This window comes from Anser cygnoides, chromosome 12 (assembly GCF_040182565.1).
Source record: "Anser cygnoides isolate HZ-2024a breed goose chromosome 12, Taihu_goose_T2T_genome, whole genome shotgun sequence".
Classification (NCBI taxonomy): domain Eukaryota; kingdom Metazoa; phylum Chordata; class Aves; order Anseriformes; family Anatidae; genus Anser; species Anser cygnoides.
In genome coordinates, this window is record NC_089884.1 from 16105378 (window position 1) to 16125930 (window position 20553).

A 20553-nucleotide genomic window follows, 5' to 3' on the forward strand; every position below is an offset into this window, starting at 1 on the left:
AAACTTTCCCCACAATCTCTTTGGTATTCACAAAGCCCACATATATTAAGGCCATACTTCCATTGACTTTGCTTTTAATATTAAACAGGCAGTACACGATACCCTCAATATTGACTCTGCCAAGTCCGTTAATGACCCTTTTGTGGCTTCACTTTAATTTACGCTTTGAAGGAAAACTGCTGTATTATGAGTCAGGGGTGAGAGAGAATATTGCTTATATTAAAGATCTGTATAAAAAGAATATCATCTCTGACCTACTGAGGCAAAGTTGAACACTCAGAATAATTCCTACTGTAAGGCACATGAAAAATATTATCATGGAATGCCCAGGCTTTTGTCTGACAAGGAAGATTTAAGGATTTCAGTGTTTATGTACATAAGAGGAAAAGGTCCTTATTTTTTTTGTTGCAGCCAAGCTGCAATAGAGCCAGAGGTGTCCGAAGTCAGAATACATATTTCTACCTCAAATTCCATATAATTGCTGCAGATTGAAGCGCCATCCTTTCCAATTTCCCATTCTGATAAACTACTGCAGCACAGAGCGTATTAAAGGCATCGACTGTTGAGAGACATCTCTAGTACCTAAACCTTACAGGTCACATTAAAGATAGAATTTCAAAACTTCCCGAGCCTTGCTGGTTTAAGTGAAACCCTTAATAATTCAGTATAGCTCTGTATGTGTATATCAAACCCGGTGGTAGAGCTGAGCACGTTGTAACGAGATAGGAGCAGATCTGTATTGCAGTGAAGGATGACATAGGCTATGCAGGCAAGGCCACATAAAGTGTGAGATTTAAATTGACTAAAGTGAAATGTAAGGGTGAGATTTGCTTGAATGCGGTCATCTGAGGCAAATTCCTTTAGATTGCCCCAGGGAAGAAACAATTCAGAGAGGACATTCTGGAATCTGTCAAGGAGACTGCGAGCTCTCCAGCCTGCACTAAAAGGGCAGCTGCTGGGGATGAACAGGGGAAGTCCTGCGTGCCAGGACCCGGCGCTCACAGGCATTGCTATTACCTGCGTGCAGACAGGCAGCTACAGGGGAAGTCTGAAGGCTCCTACTACGAGCCAAAAGGGTGACTGAGACACTAAGCAGCTGCAAGAAAGCAGGTAAAAGACTCACAAGTTATTGATGCATCAAAAAACGCGGAAAGAATTTAAAGGCAGGGGACAGATTCAGACCGTGGTTGGAATCAATAAACTCGTAAGCACACAGGCACTAAAGATACCCTGCAAAAGACTGGTGAGCCGCACAGCAACTACATAAGCATTTTTAATATAGGGTTTGCAATAATAAGGGCTTGTTACTTGGGAAATTGCTGCAAACTCTAAGAACATGGCAAAGGGCTAAGGAACAGTTAGAAAATTTTATTTAAAAACCTTCCTCAAATTGCAGTTGGGAAGAAACCAAATACTAACAGTCACTGCTCCAGTGAAACTAAGCTGTATTGGCTGATAGCTGTAAGAAGGGCAATTATCTCACTTTTCCTGTGAGTCTGAACAATTTTCTATACTACTTTTGCCAGTCTAACTTCAGTTATTCACTCCATCTTTGAACTGGAAAAAGACAAGCAACCTCATCTGAAAATGAATCTACTGGAAGGACTAGATTTTTCTAGAAAGATGAAGGGCAGGGAAATCCGTGTGTGTGTGTGTGTGTGTGTGTGTGTGTGTGTGTGTTGCATCTGGTGCACTGTTTCTTTTCATCTGACCAATACTCAGAAATGCAATTATATTTAGATAAAAAATGTGAAACATATATTTAACCATTTTACAGCAGAGTCCATGCAGAAAATTCTGAGCCAGCTATCCTCTCCCATACCCAGCCAACCACCCTCCACCTCAAACCAACTTTTAATTTCCGTTAATTGAGCCCTACCTGTCAGGAAACCAAACCAATGTTTTTTTAAGGTGAGTGAAGTCTGGAGTCTCTCAAACAGCAAGAACCCAAAAGTCTGTTATAGTTATCCTGACCTTTTTCCAGCTAGCAGCTTCCATAGCCAAAATAAAGCATGGCAAGATGCAGCTGGGTGAATGTTCACATAATATACTAATTTTTTTTCACATTTGTGAATGCCTTGTAAAAATCTTCAGCTAAAAAACAGATGTGGAAGAAATGTCCCTGCAGCCTGGAAGGAACAAGGCTACTCATCGTTAAGGGGGCAGCACAAGTTGTTGCGGTCTCCTCTGTAATTCCCCTACTGACTTGGACTGGTTTAGAGGAGAAACAGACTGGGATCAACTTGACTAGCAGACAACTTGCCTTTCGAAGCCTGAGCTCAGAGGTCAGTGTTTTCTGCAATGAGAGTGGTGCCAATGGATTGCAGTGGACCAGTGCTTTGCCTTATAAATACTTTAGCAGAGGGTTGCATCCTTCTAACACTTCACAAAAGAAACTGTTAACTGAATTCCTCCCTATTTATCTGTATTCTGTAGTCATGTCCTAGTGTGAGAACTTCAACACCGAGCAAGAATGAAGCTGCTGAACAGAGCTCGTGCCTGACCCAAACACAGGGCTCTGGGTTTCCCAGGTAAACACCATCCCTGCCCTCACACCAGCTACTTCTGCTCATCGCTGGTGCACAGGAAGAAGAGCAGTTTGCAACCATGTGCCTTCCCAAGGGCTCTGCCAGCCTCAGTTTTGTGCAGGACTCAGCATCATGCTTCAAGAGAAAGGTAAAGCGGGGTAGCATTACTGCAAGGGGGCCCATGCTACCTGGGGCTGCTACCACAACTCTCCTTCACTCATCACAACGTCTCTATGGTAGTGTTTTAGTTCAGACGAGGAGCACGCTCCTGAGGTGACTCTCCCAAACACCACCGCTCGCCGTGCTTTGGTTTACGCCACAGAGCAGAAAGCCACTGGGAGAGCTGGGCTCCCCTCAGGTGAAACTGAAGGGAGGTTCTCCAGCCACAGGTGAGCACTCACTGCATGGCACCAGACCTGAGCTAATTTGATGTAAACTTCCCTGAAACACCCACAGTGTAGAATTCAGGCCTTTAGCACACATGTTTTGCTTTGCAGAGCTGCTCCAAACGGGCTGCATGACTTGCTGAAAAAGGTATTTGGAGTATTTTGTTGCTAGATGCCACTGTCTGAAAGCAGGGGACCAAACTCTGCAGCTCTTCTATAAACACACAACTGCAGTGGGAATTTTTGCTGAATGAAAAGACTGCAGACTTTAGCCCATTAATTTTACAAATGTCTTGTCTTCAAATGCTACAGTAATTAGCTTAACTCCTTCACACTTTAAGATGCTTTAAAGTGTGCTGCAGGAATGTCTTGGATTTTAGGGAAAAGCTAATTTAAACTTCACTAGCAGTATGTTCTCTTGGGATACTGCAGGCAATATTGATTTTTATCTGCAAACTCTTTCCTTTTAACTGTTGCCAAGGTTTTAGATTTTATCATAATGTATTCACAAATATTTATGGAAACTATAACTCAAAAATGCATTGGTTAGAATTAAACATATTTTATACAAGGTAACATCACTGCCAGTTTATATAAATAAGAGTTCTTAGCTGGTTCAGCAGGCTTGTTTGTCACATTTAGGAAAAACACCTTTAAATCCTGACTACGGTGTCTCATAAAGAAAGCTAAATCTGCGGTTACAGCTTACTTGCCAAGGCACCTTTTAGCATGCAGTAGTGATTGCAGAGGTCACCATGATGCTCAGAGCACGGTATTTGCCTGGCCTGGGGCATAATAAGGGCCATGGGCTGTTCCAGAGGAAAGCTTACCATTCGTCCACTGCACAACCAGGCAGCACGGAGCGGGGCTGAAATCTCTCAGACTGCAGGAACCCTGTATCTCTGGATGGGGGAATTAAATTTTTCCCATGATTGATCTGACTATGGGAATACTTGGGACACCAGAACAATGCAGGTAAAATAATACTTATTGAAAATTTTCAGAGAAAAATAAGGAAATGCAACATGAGAACTCATCAACTTCTGGATGTTACAGATACGGAACTTGCTCAGTGTAATAAAAGAGTCATGGGAAAAGCAGAAGCAGAGGAAACAAAGCAAAGAAGGTGCTCAACATTTCCATGGCATATAAACCTAAATTCAGTATTTTAAGTGTGAATATTTACTGTTAGCCCTGCAACCTCAAAAATGCCTACAGCATATGCATGTCATTGGTGATTTTCTACAGTTCTAATTCAGCAAGCTGCTCAAGTTGTTGGGGGAGCATTTGTGAGGAGAAAGGGCAACACTGAACAATGTCAAAACTGACCTCACAGTAACCAAGGTTGGAATACAACATGGCTTCAGATAAACACAGACACAAGGATTTATATGTTCTTTGCACTAGAGTTTGTGCTTGACCCAAATTAAACTAGTTTAGGGTTTATCCTTGCAAGGACAGTCACAGTGCAGGAAATCTTTAATCTCATGTTGCTTCTATTGTAGTTTGGCCTAGCTAATTTTAATGGCCAAACCTTCTTGTTAACCCAATGACACCACTGCTATGTCATTAACTGGTTTTCTGTCCACCTTGTATTTCTTGACAAGGTAAATTAGCCTAGACAGCTTGGATTCAAGATGATGGTATCAGAATCACACAGTTGCTGAGGTTGGAAGGTGCGTTTGGGGGCTAATTGGTGCAATTCCCTACTCAGGCTGGACCACCTCAAGCCAGTTGCCCAAGACTACGTCCAGATGCATGCGCTGGAGCTTGAAAACTAACTCAGCCAAGAAGAACATAGCCTTTTCTGAGCCTGTTAGAAAGGGAATGGTTATCAGGCAGGGCAGAGATGTGGAATACATAGGTTATAAAAACAGCACATCTGTTACACACTTAAAACAAACCTTTACTCATCTATGCCTCGCAGTAACTACAGCAAGACTACTTTCCTCTTGGCACAAAGCCAATACAGTCCTTCAGTGGTAGACAGCCTAGGAAGGTGTGGGAACAAACCTTCTCATCCATAGCTGCAGGCATCCAAGGATGCTGAACCAAACTATGTTTTCCAACTGCTTTGGACAAGGTCATTGCTTGGTAGAGATCTTGTGCTATCACAAATACTAGTTTGGGGTGTCTGCCACTTTTAAAGCCCTCATGTACATTTTAAACCACTTATTCTCTAATTATTTTCTTCTTTTTTTTTTTAATGTTCTTCTGACTCGAATAGAATGGAATATCTGTATGAGCTAAGTCATCAGCTAGGATTTTTTTTCCTCCATACTCAGTGTATAATGTAACAGCCTTGATTTGCTATGCAGGTCAAATGAAAAACAGGGAAGGAAAAAAACTATCAGTATTTGAAACTCTTACTCCTTTTATATGTTGTTTTCAGTTATATACTTTTTTGCCCGACCCTCTATTTTCTAGGCCTTCTTGGGATTTTTTCTCTATTTCCATTCAGTATGTGATATGACCGCTGTTGGAATTATGCTGCAGCCCACCAGGATTGAGAGCAGAGTACTCCTCATAATGGGAGGTCAAACTAAATGAAAGTCAGAGCCCCACCAGTTCTCACAGCTGAATTCCAACACTGGATATGACATGGCCAAGGGGAAAATATTGGATTTATTTTTATGAGTTAGTCATAACCCTAATGCCCTTAAGAGGTACTGTGAGAAGTCAATCCATTCATAAGGCCAACAAGGTCACTTTTAACTTGTAAAAATAAATCCAATATTTTTCACTATGTCTTATTAGGTTTGTACAATACAGGAACCACAGTGGTTTGTTTTAAAAACGTCACTTCCCACAACTGCTTATATTGCTTTTTAGCATGATTCTCATCTCCCTTGTCCCTCTACTCCTCAGCTCCTGAGGTCAGCATTGTCTCTTCCAACTCTTTGTTAGTGCTTTGAGACACACCGATGATACATCCTGCTACTGAAAGTCCTCTCAAGTTTTGTGTTCGCCCCTCACAATAACACCACTTCTGGTCATCACCACTTCTTTTTTTGGCATTTCTCTTCATCATTTCTAGTGTCAGCCTTCACCGACCTATCTCAGTGTCTACTGCTAATTGCACTTCAATCGACAGATATTCTAAATATCATATATAATTTGTTGTTTAGCCTGGTCTGACATATAGTCTAATAATTACCCTAAATCTAATAATCTCTGGAGCTTTTTCTTTTTTATTCCCCTCAAGAGCTCAGTAGCTTTCCACTTAAAGAATGGAAGAGCTGGGAAGTGACCTGCCCCAGCTCATGACATCTGTCTTTTCAGGCCATGGGAAGTCCTGCAGCCCTCAGGACTTTTGGGGGATTTGGAAAACATTTCACCCCACAGATGGCAAGAGACCATTTTTCTCCTTACAACCCATGCCTTAATTTATAAACAAAACAAATAGGAAGAAGCAGAGGGTACAGAAAGGCAGCGCCTCCGAGGCAGGCTGAAACAAGTCTGCAACGGTCTTACGAGCAAAGAGGTAGGTTTCAAGTGACTGTTAACACACACGGGAGTGGGAAAATTCAGGATGGCAAGGTTGGTCACACCTTCTTTGTTTGCAGGAGAAGGCAGGGCAGTGTTTTGTGCCCACTGGAGTTTGAACAGCTGAGCCTCAGAAAGGTCAGGAGATTACAGGGCTATGGCAGGAAGCATTTCAGGGGTGGCAAAAAGCAGAGCAAGACACTGATCCCTTCAAAACACAGGTGGAAGAATACTGTTTCAGGGATGACACTAATATTTGCTGGTAAGAAACTAAAGGAAAGCAGTGGATTAAAGAACATGGACGGAGCAGAACACTTTGCTCTCAATGTCATCTAAACATGTTGGCCATCTGCCTCTGGAGGCTTTAGGGGTATTAACAAAAATCAAATTAGAAAATAAAATCTCTTTCATGAATTAGCTCTCCTCCTATCTGGTTGTAATACACTAAACTAAAGTCACAAAACCAGCACAATATACCAAAACAATTAGAAAGGAAATTTTTCTGTCAATCACATTCTATTGCTTCCTTTTAAAGCACTTGAAAGGAGATGATGTGCTATGCCAACAAGTCTCTCCAGAAAGTATTTGCTTTTTCCCTACAGGAGTGTGCAAAAGTTTCTGACTGCAATGAAAGAAACTTGTATTCTCTCTTCACTTTAAAACTGCACAAAACACAAACCAAGCTGTGAGCAGTTACAGGAATTAAAAAACCTGTCTCTCTTATTGCTTTTCTCGTGGATCCATCTGTATGCCCCCATTCACCTAAATGTGATGATCCCGCATTTTTGCTGGTGAAAATAGAGCAGAACTTGGCTTTGATTGATGCATAAATCAGACCTCCACACAACTACGAGTTTGTTCCCCTTTATCCAAATTCTGAGCTATTTTCCTTCCAAGTAATGATTTTCACTTACTTTGTACTAACATAAATGATTACCTAAGGTGCAAAGGAAAACATCTTCAGCTGTGTATCTGTCTTGGTGAGAAAAGGCTGTGCACGAGCAAACCAGCTCAAACAGTTGACGCACATTTCTCCTAAAAATGGCACGGTCACATCTTTATAAAATTTCAAAGCTCCAGCTCCCTGTTTGAGTAGCAGCTCCAGATCATATAGAGCAATTTAAAATCTTGGCACTTGGCTTTCAATAATTCCCTGTTAGATTACTGTCTGTGGAAGAGCATATAACACAACTGCTACAAATGCTGGGAGCAAAATCTTCAATAACAACTTACTGCATATGATAACTTTCCCAATTTCCTGCATCTACACCACCTATCTCTTTACTCTGGTCTGTAGCAGCTTGTTTCTTTATTGAACATCTGCCTTGGGATCCCCTGTCATAAAAAGTAATAAACACATCAATCCAAAAGAAAGAGTATTGCACGGCCCAAAACTACTTAACCAATCAAATTGGCAGCTGGTAGCATGAAACTAAAGGGATAAAACTCAGAGGTGCTTTTTATACCGAGTATTTTTAATGATATTACACACCTGCTGCCATTTTGCACACCTAACTGCCATAGTGCTTCTAATAAGTTAATTATAGTTTCTAGCACCAATTATGGATTGCAAGCTTTGTGGAAATACCAAGCAATGGGATTAATTTGTAAATCTGCTATCTCACAGATATTTGACAGCTATTGCTTTGATTTTCCTTCCTACAAAATACAGATGGATTGTCTTGGGAAAAAGCATTCTTTAACTAAATAATAATAAAAAAGCTCAATAGAAATGCCTTGTAGCTTATTATCTACAGACCCCACAACTTGTAACTGTGACTGTAATTATAGCTGTTCTCGTTTCCCCTGCAGGTTTTGCTAAACAAACAAATGAAAAAGATACCCAAAAGAAAAAACAAAAGCAATTTATGCTCTACAGTTATCATAATATAAATATCCATAGATTACTTGCATAGAGAGCAGATCAGATCTAATCTTTCACTGGAGTTGCTTGTAAATTAGAAATTACATTTACTTCAGGTGTATGTTGTTTGCCCGGTTCATATCCAGCTGTAAATTAGAGCAGTTTTGCCTTTTGGGAGAAAAACCTCACTTTTGAAATGTGTCTTATTGACTCTGTATAAATTACTAGCAGCTGATCCATGAAGTAGATTCGAAGGCAAAACTGCCTATAGGCAACTTTTTTTATTGATTGTAGATTGATATTCATTTGATTTTAAAGAAAAGCAAACCAAAATAAAGCTGCAATGTAATTGCTAACTCTTTGTATGAGTAACAGAAACATTATCTCTCATAATACTGTGATTTGACAAGCTATTTGTTCCTCATCCTAGGACTCAGATTAGTATGTCTGGGCCAACTTTCCTTTCATTGTTCCCCTTCTAGGAGTACAGAAAGGTGACCAGGGCAGGGATCCTGGGGCCAGCCAGGCTTCCTAACAGCCCCACGGCCACGGAGAGAAACAGCATTGCTTCTGGATGACGCTAGTTCATGTCTGTATCAATGTGTAGGCTGCCACATGTGTCCCTTAACAAGAAAAAGATCATCATTTTGGAGTAAGAATTCTGAACAATTTTTTTAATATGTCTTTTTTTTTTTTTTTTAAAGCTTTATCACCATAACAAACACAGGTAGCTCTCTAAGCCGTATGAGCCATGAATTCTTATTTGCTGTAAAGCTGTCTTGTCATTTAATGCCTCTGAAGGGCTTGATTTCTGCTAGGACTGAGTTATCAAAACAGCCTTTTCCTTTCTAGTACTAACAATGCCTCTTTTCTAGCTTCACAAAACTTGCAGAAACGTACCTCCTCCTTCAGTTATATTTAGTTTAAATAGGTCCTTGGGTGATCAGAACTAAGAGACATATGTGTGAACATATAGAGCAATTGCAGACATCACAATTCCTTAGGAAACCAGGTTAAATGATTTATTCTTCAGAAATAACCTCTGCTCAAACAGTTAGAAAACTGAGATGCAAAGCACTGGACCTGATCCATCAGGTCAGCTTCGCTGACCTGGGGCTGAAATGCTCAATACATACCCCAGTTCTACCCAAAGTGCCACACCGACTGTTACAGGCATACCTGAGTTAAGAACGTGTGTCCATTGTGCATAATTCTTTGGAACCTGGAAAAACATTAGCTTTTATACAGCTAAACATTAGCTTTTATACAGCTAAAGCACTTCAAATAATAATACCCTTGATTTATAAGTGTACAACAGAGAGACTTTTCCCAAGGTTACCAGAAAGAAGTTGTTTTGTGAGCAGCAGAACTAATGAACCCTGATTTCCCATGGGTTGGAATTTTTTGTTACCAAAATCCCTGCCCCTATCCCCTCACCACAAGAGCCCAGCTCTCTCCATGTTGTTCAATATTTTCTCTGTGCAGGAGACCGACCACACTGTGACTGACTGACCAGATGGCTGCTGCAACGGGACAGCAATGGTCAAGTTCTGCCTTCTCCTCGGAGGAGACACTGCTATACAACTCTTCTCCATTGCTGCTTTCCAAATTTCACCAAAATTTCTGAGCTTTCCTCTTCTGCTCTTGAATTTCTCTTTCACATTTGATTAAAGTTGGCCATAAATTCAAAACTCTTTAGAACAACTCAGAGGTGGACAAATGATGAAAATGTGTCCTCAGAGGCTTCTCCCCATTGAGGAAACAGTTAAAACACCTCACAGCAAGTGACAGAGCTTGCCAAGCCAAGCTTTGTCCACAAGGTACCAAGGCCTGGTTCCTACAGATGAAACAGTCACGCTGAGAAACTTCCACGTTTCCATTGGATTCCTCTATTAATCACAAAAAGTAAATCTCAACTTATTCTACCAAAAGCACTACTTACTGCAAAACGCCATAGTAAATTCAAAGTGTGGAGGAGCATTCCCACCTACCTTTCTGCCTTCAAAACTGTCTGCTTGGTTCTTCCAGCCTCTTTTGAGTTCCCTCCTGTCCCTTTTCTAGTGCCCTCCATTGCCACAGACTCAAGGCTTCCTCCTGAGCAGCTGAGAAAGTAAATGGAGCTTGTACATATTTGTTTCCATTCCCTGTTTGTTCCCTCATTTCCCATGTCATCTTGGACTTACTACAGCTGTGGGTAACCACGTCCTTAGAGGGAAGTGGCATCTTGTACATCAATTAATTGCAAATTTTCCCTGCCAAGGAAGCCATTCCTGGCTATTTTAAACTATTATTTTGAGGTAAACTGAGGACACAAGGAGCCCACTAAAGCACAAAACTACTATTCCCACTAAAAACACCCCAAATACCCTTTTACTGCAGATAGCATTGAGTTATATCTTTTGTAGACTATCTATAGAGGGAACTACTAAAGCATGCTCACCAGTGCATTGTATTTGTAGAGTGCTTAACATGATGAACTACTCCTTCCTAGTTGGCGCATCTCAGTTTTCCTGTAATACAAATACTCAAATCACAGTATTTTAGAGGAGAAACTGCTATCACTGCAAAAGATCATACACCGACCACTGGAGCACAATTTCTGAGACACGGCTACTTTTGCTTTCACTGCTGATTAGTCCACTTTTAACCCAGATTTTCAACTTCCACCTTTAAAAAATTCCCTCCCATACCTTAACCCCAATGCTTTTTATACAGCTGCACAACACAGACACCATTTGGAAATGGTAAATACACATTTGGAAAACATGTCAAGTACTTTACACCTAATTACTAGTGAACTTCAGCAGGCAGATAACTAGTAATTACACACAGCAGCTTCAGTTATTTGGGGCAGTTAATTGGGATGTATGTGGTTGCCTGAATGTTTGAGGGGATTTCTTCTCTCATTACATTCTCTCTAAAATTGCTGGCAAGGCCACTTGCTTGAAGAGAGTGGAAGTGCAGTGTAGCTCTCCATTTCAGAGCACATTATTCAGTGATGGGCAGGCAAAATTACTTCACTGGGTGTTTATCTGCCCTCCTAATGGAGGTAAGGTCTAAAAACCTTTCCCTGCATGTCTCTCCTGTGCTTAAATACATGACTTCCCTGAGATGCTGAATTTGTCTGCTTTTTATCGTTGGGCGTGCCACCAAGATTTATGTTGCTCTGTGTGACCATAGCAATCATCCATCACTAGTAGTTACAAGATCTTTCTCCTTGTTTTTAAAAGTCCTTTGAATTAGATTTCATTATGAAGTTAATGTACCACTGATGGTCAAGTGCTTGTGAATGCAGAGAAGGCAAACATCCTTCAGAAATAGGTGAGAGAAAGTTGAGGCACTTAGATGACTAAAGATGGACTTTCCTCAGCCAAATTTAGCTACCTGAACATCAGACAAGCAAGTTATCTTAGCTATCTAGAGTCAACAGGAAGGGATAGGCTTCTTCAGAGACAGCTCATCCTCTCCTGAAATAAATATCAAAACCAGGTGGAATGACTAATCCCCTGGAGCTGCTTCTTGCTTTTCATCGGTTATGGAAACCATCTTAGAAGATGAACCTAATTCTCAGAAGATCTTAACTTAGCTAAGATGTATTGACAGTTTTCCCAGTGGTTCTAAAATGATGACAACCTTGTATATAAAAAGGAAACAGATAAAAAAGCATCCAAAGTTAATTCATACATACCTGAACACAATTGTGGTATTTTAAAATAAATATCATATTCTTCTACTGAAGTTGGAAATTACATTAGGAATGAATATGACAATTTTGTCTCTCAATGAGGAAGACGTAGTGCAGGCTCTCTCCTTTCCTCATCTGCAGAATTTCCTTTAAAGCATACACCCCTTGGTGAGAAGACAGCTGTTCATTTCTATTCAGAGTAAGAAACACAAAAGTATATTTGAGCCATGCCAAATCCTTTCAATGAGGGGTCCACTTTGCATATACACTGCATCTTAACCCCTGATCCCACCCTATTGCCCATTAGCTTGCGTTATATTTATTTTTGCTCAATTGCCATGGTAAAGCTACATGCACATCCAGTACAACCACCTCTAAGTGCTATTCACTGGGCAGGCCTGCAACAATGAAGATTGTGGCTCTGTTTGTAATAGAAGGTTTTAATAGGGATCTCTATATTTGCCACCTAGTGTTTGAATTTGCAGGGTTCGCTTCGATTCCAGGCAGAAAAGTCTAAATATTTGCTTCTTACATGAAAGCCAAAACAACGTTCTTACAGAATCACTAATTTCCAGGACTCGAGCCTTCAGGTAAGATACCAAACATTGCATGCCTTTCAATGGACAGCAGGACACTGATTTGACCACAGTGTTACCATGCCTTTTGATAGTTTCCTTGTTCTTGGATCCAGAAAATCTGTACAGAAATGCCTCAGTCTGGACTTCACGTCACTGACCTAACAGAGCCTCGGTCCCTGCCAGGACAGCGAGTGAAGCTCAAATGCTGCTGCCACGCGTTTGCAGGAGCAGAAGGCATTCAATCAACAATACCTTGGCCACTTCTTAGGCATCAGAAACAAAAGAGTCTCAAGAGTTTTTTTTTTTTTTCTTTTAAAAGAATTGCTTGGCCTCCTCCCAGTTGCTCCAGAATATTCCCATCACTTGCTGTCAGCTGGGCAAGAGCACCAGCATTGCTCAGAGACAGACAGAACAGGATGTGCTTGCATGCAGGGTCTTTGTAGGATCAGATTTTCACTGGGTTTACTCAGTGTTGGCCACGCTCTGAAGAAGACTACTTACACCAGCATGCAAACACTGCTCTGGCAGCGTGGAACAACTCTCCATTGACTTTGGCAGTGGCATGCCCACAGTGCGTATGCAGTTTACTTTTGATAGTTAAATCTGTTTTTTTGTTTTTTTTTTTTTTTTTTTTTAATTGTAAAATCATTATCCTCTACGACCCTCTGTGTATTTGTTTTTAAAGCAAACATTTTAGGTGTGCTAATGTTTCATCAGCTGTTCTTAGTGCCCCGTTCCAGGAAGCCCCACCGCAGTAAGCACTGGGTATTTCAGCAGGACCTGATGCAGCCCATGTGTCAACAGGAGCCCTTTGCGTGGCTCTTGACACCTATCTGATTGGGAAGGAGTTAAAATCCTAATTTTTCTACTGTCTGGCACTTCAAAGATAAACCCTTTTATAGCAGCCTGGTTCAAAGGCTGGGCTTGCAACCAGCGCTGCTCAGCAGAGCATTTGGTTTTCTCCTTACATCATATTTTAGTGAATGTTGTGTTTTATAAGATAAAATGATAAATGGCCTGACTTAAATGACCGGAGGGTATCTACTTTCCTGCTAGTCTATTTAAAAGGTTTCTGTGAACATTTTACACACCTTACTGTGTGACTGTGGCTGTCTAATAGCAAAGGAAACAATAGCCTCTGATGTCCACAAAGGCAGGGCATACCACACAGGTGCCATGTTTTACAACACCACTATATCTTGTCATTCAGAAGTGCTCCCTGAACAAATTGCCTGTCATATTTAAAGATAAAATCTGACAGTGCCAGAGCTGACAAGTAGTCCTCAACCCTGACATACAACACGGAGCTGAATTTTGCTAGATTCGCTGTAGATGGATTTGTCTTTAGAGATTCACAGCAAAGCCAACTGCTGGCAGAGCAGCAAAAATTATTTCAAAACATTGCTACTAAGTGTCAGGCTTTATTAAATGGCTGCTTTAAAAAAACGGAAAGAAAGGCTTGGTGTGAGCTTTAGAGAAGAAATGTACAGAAATGTTTTTACATATTTTACTTCTCCCTAGAATAATGATGTACAGTGTTTCTAAATAATAGAAAATACGGCACTGCATTTCAGGAAATATATTTTCATTACTCCTTAGCACTGTGTTTACGCTACAGGAGCCTGTATTCTTTTATCTTTTGCCCTGTGAGGCTCTGACAGGGATGCACAGTAAATATGAATTAAGGAGGAATGACACAGCCCTTTCAGTAATTACAGACACGCTGCTCCAGTGGTTGCCGGTGCAAGTTTGGAGGGCTCGCCTTGGATAAGCAAACACCGTTACCCAGTGCTACTTACCGCAGGCAGTGCTGAGGGGAACTGAGGGTTTTTTTTTGTACGACTGCTACACACAAGTGGCAGGAGCAGTGGTAGGTTGGCAGAAGCGGGACGGGTACTCAAGAGGTTTGTTAAAATCCCAGCTTATCACTGGTTTTACATCAGCCCCCTTGGGGTTCATGGTTTTGAGGGTGTAAAGAGCCACAGTCATCTGCTGGTGCAGCTCTTTGTAACCATTCGATGCCTACATTAGATCACTGTTCATTTAACTCCTTCTTTGGCAAACTTTTGCATGTAAAATTGGAGAGATTTCTCTCTTCCTGCTCTTTAGCCATCAGTAATGAGTGATGTGCTTTTTCTCAAAGAGAAAAAAAAAAGGCCATCATCTGCAGTTCAATGTGCCACATTGCATCAACTCTTTCCACTACGACAGCCCTGATGCCCAAATGTCTTGTCATACCTACTCCCAGCCGAGGTAGCAGGAAGGTGCTGGCACCAGCGCTGCCTCCCGCAGCCTCCACCTCCTGCAGCCTCCATCTGAGCACTCAGCGAAGGGGAAAACAGGAGAGGACACGGACATAGCCGAAGTTGGTAGGTATTACAGTGTGTTTTGGGATAGGTCGAGCTGCAGGGCCCGGGACGGAAGAGAGAGGTGAGTCTGATCAGCAACCGCAAAAGGCAGCTGTCACTGCAAGCAGCAGCAAGCCGAAGCTGTTGGAGGGAGCTCACCGTTCCCACTGCAACCACCTCTGCAGAGCCCCTCGGCTGAGACTTCTGCCATGGGACATGCTAAGCCCCGGCAAAACGCTGCTCGGGGTGCACTCCAGTTGCGCTCCTAACTTTATTTTGGCAGCCCCTTCCAAGCCCCTCTGTTACTGTACAACTTGGCTGCCTCCCTGAACCTTCACCCCAGGGGTGGCTCCTGTGTTTTGCACCTGCTGGATGAAACCATCTGTTGCCATCACCAGCTGCACTCAGCACAAGAAGAAAATAACTCAGGCTTTACCAAGGTGACCCACACAGGGCCGCCCCTCGCTGTCTTCAACAGCAAAGCCACCTGTGTGAGCTGCATTTGCTCTCTCAAAACTTCTCCGCAGCACGGTCTTCTCTATGAGTCGCTACACTAGAAAAGCTCCCCGAGTACCCTGTCATCCTCTGTTTTGTATAAAGCTTGACTTTGCCTTAGGAATAGTGTTAGTAAAAGCTGTAATTGTCATTCTCCTGGGCTGCATCAAATCTTATTTAAGGATGGATCTTCTCTCAATTTCTCTTAGAGGCACTTTACCCAAGAGAGAACCAATCCATTATTGGAGGAAGATGTTCTGACCCCATTAGCTGGGCAGACGTGTGTTTGAACTACAGACCTCTGAGCATCCTCAATCTGAGATGAGCTGGCGCAGGCTACTGCATCGAGAAGGGGGCCTCCTCCAAGACCCCTTTGCGTGCTGCTCTGTACCATTTGGGCAGGTGCCAAATGCACACTGCAACAGGCGGCTGAGAGATCATTATGCCCAAAAGGTGATTAAAATAGTGAGCATAAGGGTATGTAGATAAATAATAAAAAAAGCCTGGGAAGAGTTACTTTGGACATACACTTTGTTCAAAAATCAGCATTGAAAAGAAGTTCTGCATGATCTGTAATTCTCTGTAATTCTCATATTAGCATGTACTAAAAAATCAGTGTGTAATATGGATTTTTTTTTAAAAGATTGCTCTGTTCCCAGCCTGCTTCATGTGTTGGATTGTGGACTTCTGAGAATACTGAGAGCTGCACAATACAAGAGTTTGTAACCTTTAAAAGTGGGAATGTCATAACTTGGTCTTAGTTAGCAAATTGTGGCCCTGACTCTAATGAAAGTGCTGCTGCCCAACAAGCTTTGCACTGCATTGATTTTTCTTCTATCAGTTGGGAGTTCTGGTAAAAAAACAATGGATCTAATAACATCAGCAAAGCAGAGATAGTAAGAAACAGTGAGCTCTTCAAAATAAATAGGTCAAGCCACAATCAATTTCCAGATTTGAAATTATGTTTTTAAAATGTCTGTTTAATACAAGACCTTGTTCTATGTCTATCAACTCAAAGCTTGTAAGGTTTAAAGTTCCTCAACGGCTGCTTTATCAGGTAGCCCAGAGTTAGGCCCCAGAGGTTAAGCAATAAAAGAGAAACAAAAATAACTTAACAGTCTCTGCAGCTAGTTGAACCCAGCAACAGCTCCTTAAACAGCTTTTACATTCCTAGGGTTTGAAATGCCATAAAGCCACAAGATACATTGAAAAGCTATGAATTTGCTAAGTAGGATTTCACTTCCTCTTGTTATTAGAGGTCATTAAATTTATTAGATGTTAGTAAAATCCTTGTAAACAGAAAATATGAAGGCTTATAAAACAGTGCTCTGTATTTGAACCCAAATAATTAAGATGCAGCTAGGAATAGGATAATAACAGAAGCCTGATTTATGAAGTGCCGTTAGTTCTGAAGTGTTAGCGATACTTACGCAACAAATTTCACACATACCTGTTGAAATAAAATTTAATTGTACAGAATAGACTTATTTATGGAGGATATCATATAGATTAGGTCAAAACTTGCACGTATGGTATCTAGTAGAAAAGGGCTCAATTAAAAACTCTAAAATCATACTCTTCACTCACTGGAAAAGCAAGTATCCAGAGTGACACAAACTTTCTCTATTTCTTTTTTTTTTTCTCTATTTTGAGATGACGGTTCTGTAATTTGAATGATCTTGGAATAAAAATGCCAACATTGTAAAAAGCTGTTAGTAGAAACTATTTCTAGTTATGACTGTGTAACGGCAAAATAAAGACCCTGTGACTGATAGATGATTTGCAGACCTGTAATGTCAGCAATATAACTTTAAACCTTTTAGTTCAGAAATTAAGTTTTTCCACTGAAGGGATGGGAGAATATCTTTTAGCACAGTGTACACATTCTGTGTTACTTACGTGCGGTGTTCTAACCGTATGTAGTCTTTGCGATGGAAGGACAACTACAAGTCCCACTCCCCAGAGAGGATTTAGGCTTTTATGACAGATTTGCAACAGAAAGAATAGGATTAGGGTAAAATTCAAAACTCAACAAGCAATGCTTAATCAGGTGGTATTAAAAGGTGCTGTGCAGGGGAGCCTCCTTGGGGTGATACACCCTCCTTCCCGCTGAATCAACAAAAACCATGATGCATCTCAAGAATTTGGAATTAAACTTTTCTATCTTCTTGGCTCTCAGTATTCTCAGGTACTTTTTGCCTTTAGGGTCTGGCTTGCATGAGGGGCTTTGCAAGCAACTGCTTTTTAAAGGCAGGTTTTCAGTTTTACTTTTTAGAGGACAGCTTCCTCCTACGGCACAGGAGATTGGCTGGTGCAGGAAATTCCAGTTTGTTTCATCCCTGTTCCAGCAAAAGTATCTGGCTTCCCTAGCCGCTAGTGCAAGAGGAGGCATCCTGATTAGTCTCTGCTTCATTTAATACAAGCTGTTCTCTACTGCAGAGACTGAAAGAGTGCCTTACTTTTGAGTGAAGAGGGGTGAAGTCTTCTTGTGCTTGTATATCCCCAGAAAAGGCTCCCTGATGGTGTTTTAACCATTTTTATAAAAAGATAAAGACTGGGAAAATCTAAGAAACCTTTGGCTCTGAGGGAACCAGAAAAAAAAAAAAAAAAGGATCAGCTTAAGGAAATCTAGATACAAGGGAAGCTCATCTTAGTCTTGCTAGAGTATTGTAATATATGTTACAATGAATTGTAAGAAATATTTAAGAATAATACTGTTTTCCCAAGTTGTCCTTTCATCCAGTTGCCTACACACTTACTTTTCGTTAAACTTTTCTGAAGCCAAGGAAAGAATGTACTAGGCTAAGAAATCAATTTTCTTAGCTCCTGGATGCCTTGCTGACTCTAAGCTGGTGAATTTGTGAAAAATGTTCTCTGTCAACTCTTTTTGGCTAGAAGACTCCATTCCATCCTGGCAGGAATAATAACCTGGCCTCTGTTATTCACGCTTTCATCACCTCCTGGCTGGAATCTAGTAATGCAGAATAACTGGGCACACAGCCTTTGGAGTTAAGGACACTCCTAATACAGAACACTGCAGTGCATCTAAGTGTCACGGGCATGTGCATATCAAATCAGCCTGCTGGACTTTACAATGTCATTCTTCAGCATACCAAATGAAACTTGCAGGATTGATCCTTGTCTTACCCTGTAACCTGAATCCAGGGTAGCTTTGACTTAGGGCTATCTACAGCCATGAGAGAGAGAACTGATTGCAACTCTGTTCCTTTGAGACAGCAGAACCCATCACAAAGTCTAGAAACAACAGCCATCACAAACCTCACCGCATTTTTTTTTTTGTGTGTGCAAGACATTTCTTCAATATTGCTTTATTTAACAACTGCATGTGTTTTTCATTGCACCTTCTACTGCAATAAACATAGGAAATCTTGTTTATACACTCCAATAGGTTGATGCAGTGCTGGTAGGCACTGGGTTATTAGCGCTCACATCATGTAAGAGTGTGGGTTGGATATGGGAAGTGTGAGGTTGCATAGCCAGAAGAATACTTCTAAATTCAGTAGTAGAACCATATATTTGCATTGAGGGAAGCACTAGTACAAGGGGAGTGTGTGTGGGGGGAGTTAGTTATGTCCATTTATAGTGTGAGTCTTACCAAAGTAAAGGAAATTAATCTGCCTTCCATACTAGAAGACCTGCAATACAATCAGAATGTAATTCCAAGAATTTCAATGATGATAGTAAGCTCCCCACTACCTCCTATTTATTTCCAATCAACAAACTGTTCGCATAGGCAGATGAGGATAACTATGGCACTTGGCTTGGGCTTGTAGTACAGTTCAGTTAGAAAGAGATGCCCCACTGAAGGGCAGGTTCAGCGTACCTTTGAGTTTACTGCTCTGAAGAAGCTTACCTCTCGCTAATCAGCATATAGGAAGCTTACAAAAATTAATTTGCTCATGTAGGCATCTGAATGGCATGGAAAGTACGCTCCTCTTAGTCCATCTTCCATTTACTGGAACAATGAAGTATTGATGATAAGAGCTAACACCTTCTGGAGGAAAAATGATAGACAAAGACATTCTTTAAGTGATTTATTTTACAAATGTGGGTAAATTAGCAAATATATTACACAAAATTAAATATACATCTCACATTTTTATACAGATAGTCTTTAATAAAAATTACATGTAGCAATAGCAAATAAGCAATGAGCAAAAATGTCACAATAAATAGGCTGGAAAATAAATGTACTTGAGAAAAAGCTACCTGATACAGTTTTTATGTTTTCTCACTTTAAAGCCATGACAGCCTAACAAAGAACACAACTTCTTAATAGCATTACTATTAATAATGAAATAAATGGGAAAGAAAGGGCATTGGTGGACAGAAGGGAAAGAACGACAATGAAAGAACCATGGAATGCTTTGATAATGTTTGGGTAATAAAGTATTAGGATGTTCATCAAAATAACTAGAAAAGTAGTGCTCTCAGTAAAGTACTACCAGACTACGAAATAGGTACCAGACAAAAAGTGCTAACAGGTGCATAACAAGCACTCCAGCATGTTCCAGCAATGCATCTTCACCTTGATAAATAGCACCCAAATACCCACAGGGGATTTTCTTCAGTTTCCTAGTACAGCAGTTACACCACCCTGGGGGACTGTCCAGTGAACGTATTTAAAACAGAGCCAGAAGAATGTGGATTGTACTGTAATATTCTCTGCATATTCTCCATGGAAAAATTTAATAGTTTCAGTAAAATTCACCTTTTCCCATTGAGACCTCAGGGACTTGGAATGTAACTAAAAGATTCACTCTAAAGTTTAATCAAGCATTAGGAGGTCTGAAAGATGTCTATTACATGAGATGTATTACCACGTGTTGTACAATTAAATAATACGTTAAATATTGTATGAGAAGGGCAGATTCCAGCTCTGCTTTCAGATATATCTTTGGAGAAAAAAAGTTCTCTGAGAGCATCCTTAACCCGTAACTGGAGCTGATTAACTGGAAGTAATCAGGACACGCCAGTGATGGGGCATTATGTATGCTCTGCTCCAGCATTAGCACTCAGAACACATCTGCACATTTGACCTCTACCTCAGTTTCTCTTGTGTAAAACATCCTGAGATCTTAAGATCAAAAGCCACTTTAAAATATTAGTACAATTAGCCGTTAATTTTTTCGGTGAAACGTTTGAGCAAAGGACCTTGAAAA